Here is a 3,517-nt window from a genome sequence, read left to right as displayed (position 1 = left end):
CTAAGCGTTCCTCTCTGTCCCCTCCTGAACTGCTGTTCTTGCCCCTTTTTAGCTGCTGAGCTTCCCCATGCGCATGCTAGCTGCTTCTTGAAAAGGTGGCGGGGTATCGCCTCTTGTCTTTTCTGGCCTTATTCCAGCAGCTCTGCAGGCTGTTCCAGCCCCTGCTGGCAAATTAAACTTTCCTTTAACACCTTCTTGCCTTCATTCCTCTCACACTTGTGTCTTCCTCCTTGGTGACTACCACTTGTTTCCACTGTCTGTAAGCCACCTTTTTCCTTTTTTAAGAATTCCTTGACTCCTCTGGTAAGCCAAGGGGGCTTCCCAGCCTCTTTACCCTTTAATTGTTGTTTAGTACAAAAACTACTTTCTTGTTGTTTAGTATAACCTTAATAATACATATTATTCACAACTCAGAGATGTACGTTTCATTTTTAGAAGGTACGTGCTATATATTTTAAAGCTGTGATTTATTTTGATATTTTTCAGATTAATTTTGCAGCTACAACAGAAAATAGAATTATGATTTGGTTATTTTATTTACTAAAGCTAAATGAAGCAGATACTTGTGAAGTCATTGGGAGGCAAACTAACTCCAATTCACTAGATTAATCATGAATATTTGGGGGATGTTTTTGCCATGCTGTATTAGGAGGACAGTAACAACCATCACCAAATGCACTGTTTGCATTTTGCATACATGCCTGTCTTACCCACAGGTAGAGGAACTTCATTAAAATATTCCCAAACAGGATCTCTTTTTATCACCTGGCAAGTCTGCTGCCATGATTTCCCCTTCTACCATACCATTCCCTCACTAGATCTCATGTCAGTGGAGAGGCTATACTCAGATACTTATCCCTCAAGACTGCTGGAATATTGTGCTCAAAATTTTTCTCTTTTGTTTCTACTATTGCCCCTCCTTCCTTTCATTTATCTCCAGAGTCCTCTGCCTTGCCCAGATCTACTCTACCCCCAACAATCCTCTATTCATTTGACTTCTTGAAACTGCACTTTTAGAGAGAGGTAAGAGCTTGATTCTGTGTACGCAAACTTGCAGAGAGACGGTAGGACTGATGGGTAGGAAATCAGGTCTGTTAGCTCTCATCTCCATATGCTGCTGTTAACAAGGATGTTATCTCTGGAGAGACAAATTCACAGTTTGAGAACTGAAGCTAAGCATCACAGAGATGCTTAATGCGATCTTCTAGACTGAGCACTGAGTCCCGCTGGGTAGAGTGGTTTTCTTAATCTTTACTAATCTATGGAGCAATCGGAGGATATGAGATATTGCCAGGCAGAATGATTTTGCAGTGGCTAGGGCTACTTGTATTACCCCTTTATATACTCTTTTGAAATTAGATTGTGGGGAGAAGTATATTTACTGTTGGATCTCAGTAATAAATGGCAATCCTCTTTGACTAGACTCGGGACCAAACAGATAGTCACAGCTGTTCTGGCTGGATGTAGATTTTCCATTCCAAAAGGCTAAAATATGTTGCCCAGTATGCCCAGGAGTTTTGGGAGATACTATCCACTATGTTTTAGAATGTTCTTTATATGATAACATAAGGACACCTTATTTATTACTGTTCTTGCAGAAATTGATATATTTTTCAAACAGAGATAAATTAATCTGGCTTTTACAGCAAATGGGTCCAAATTTAGTATACTGTCTTGCAGTTTCAGCTTATAAAGCTGAGGTGATTAGAGTTAAGTATCCTTTATTACTGATATGAGTGATACATTTTAACATTAGATTTTATTGTATTGTCTCAATTGTGGATCTGTGTACAACAATAATATAGATCCATGTCTTGATTTACTACTATACTTATATTAATAATGTTTTTATGTTGGTGGGCTCTATTTTTAGTATAATGTTTGTAGTTTGGTTACTTTGTTCAAACTTATTTGTTATGGTTGAATGTGTCGTCTTTTTTGGAAGCATGGCATTTAGCCAGAATCCTTAATAAATTGAAATTTAATTGAATCTATGGAGGAGCCTCCAGGAACCAAATAAGATTTGGCCTGTAATATAGTCCATTGCCTGTTGTGATCTATTTATAAAACTTTTGTTAAAAGGTTACATGAATATATTGTCTCAAATAGTATATAATTAGAAGTTATAATCCCTATTCCATGGTGATATCTTTGAGATTTAACATATCTTCAGTTGAAACTATCTTTTAATAGGTTTATTTTTTAAAGCTTCTTAACAAAAAAAAAAAAAAAATTAAAAATGCAATTAAATAAAAAAATCTGTTTTTTTATTATTGAAAAAAAATTGATTTTTATTCACCCTGGGAAATAATGACTAGAAGTCATGGGATAGTTTTATCTCTGCATATAGCACTAGGCAGGAGCATTTTGGTGTAAACTTTTGGCATCTGTACTTCAGAAAGCTTGTTGATGATAAATTTGAAAAGGTTCAGAGAAAATGATGTTCCTAGGTTTGAAAACCCAGCTTAGTGGTAATAGACAAAAACAGCTCATTCTTTTTAGCTTATTGAAGGGAAGGTTAAAAGGTGGCTTTATCACACTCTTACAGGTACCTATTTGGCGAGAAGATTTCTGCTGGTAGAGGGCTATTTAATTTAGCAGACAAAGGCAGAACAAGATTCAGTAACTAAAAGCTGAAGCTTGATAGGTTTAGATTTGGAGTAAGGCACAGTTTTTTTTAATACTCAGAACAGTTGCATCAACATTTGGTGGATTCTTTGTTACATGAAGTCTTTAAATCAAAGTGCGATGGGTTTATGAAAGGCACAGCTAGCTCAATGGGAAGTTAAAAGCCTGTTGGAGTAATAACGAAGGGAAATTTATAGCCTGTGTTGTGCAGGAGGTCATATTATAAAATCATAATCCCTTCTGGACTTGAGCTTTGAATGTGAAATGTTGGCTTTGTCGAACAATTCTTTGTCTCCTATCACAAAAATGACTTGCCACTTCAACTTCAAACCTTTTATATGATCAAATCTTAATTCAAACTCATGTGCAGTCTATATCTGAAGGGAATAAGACCATTTATGTAGAAGACACTGGGATCTAATCATCACATTTTTTTTTCTATTCTATTTTTAGTGATGTCAGGATTTTTTCATGCCATTGATTTCAGCACATGTAAAAAAGGACACTATACCAGTGTTAGCTAGTTCCCGCATAAGGAAAATAGCATAAGTGCAAGAGGCAAGAATTTAAGTGAGTGGTACATTTTACTAAATAAGGTTTTGGCCAGTACAGGACCTTAGAAAGGGTACTATGGTACGTGAAAACTTGTCTGTCCCTCCCAACTATACAGTGGGTACATTAAAATATATCATCCACCAAAATCCTTGCCTCTTCCATTTTTTCCTGGCCCATCATGATTACACTATCACTCCAACACTACCATAAAAGCCATAAACTTTTCTGAGATCTTCCCTTAACTGTATTAATAGGAACTAGTATGTTGGAGGGTATGTATCTAGCTTCTTTTCTACTGTGATTGTCTTTATAGGTTAACTCATCAGTTTTTTTC

At 36.3% G+C, this 3,517-nt stretch overlaps 1 long non-coding RNA gene across 1 annotated transcript in view; it reads right to left on the bottom strand.

Moving 5' to 3' along the window:
- The window catches only part of LOC109291339, a 9,161-nt gene extending 8,415 nt beyond the window's left edge, over positions 1-746 (bottom strand). Inside the window, exon 1 of the long non-coding RNA XR_002095818.1 lies at positions 588-746. This is a non-coding gene — a long non-coding RNA (uncharacterized LOC109291339). The remainder of the gene's footprint in view (positions 1-587) is intronic.
- Positions 747-3,517: the final 2,771 nt, after the last annotated feature.

This window comes from Gavialis gangeticus, unplaced genomic scaffold (assembly GCF_001723915.1).
Source record: "Gavialis gangeticus isolate Ggan-Ray unplaced genomic scaffold, GavGan_comp1, whole genome shotgun sequence".
In the NCBI taxonomy this organism is placed as follows: Eukaryota; Metazoa; Chordata; order Crocodylia; family Gavialidae; genus Gavialis; species Gavialis gangeticus.
The sequence above is the reverse complement of the archived record's forward strand: the minus strand, read 5'-3'. Positions and strand labels throughout refer to the sequence as shown.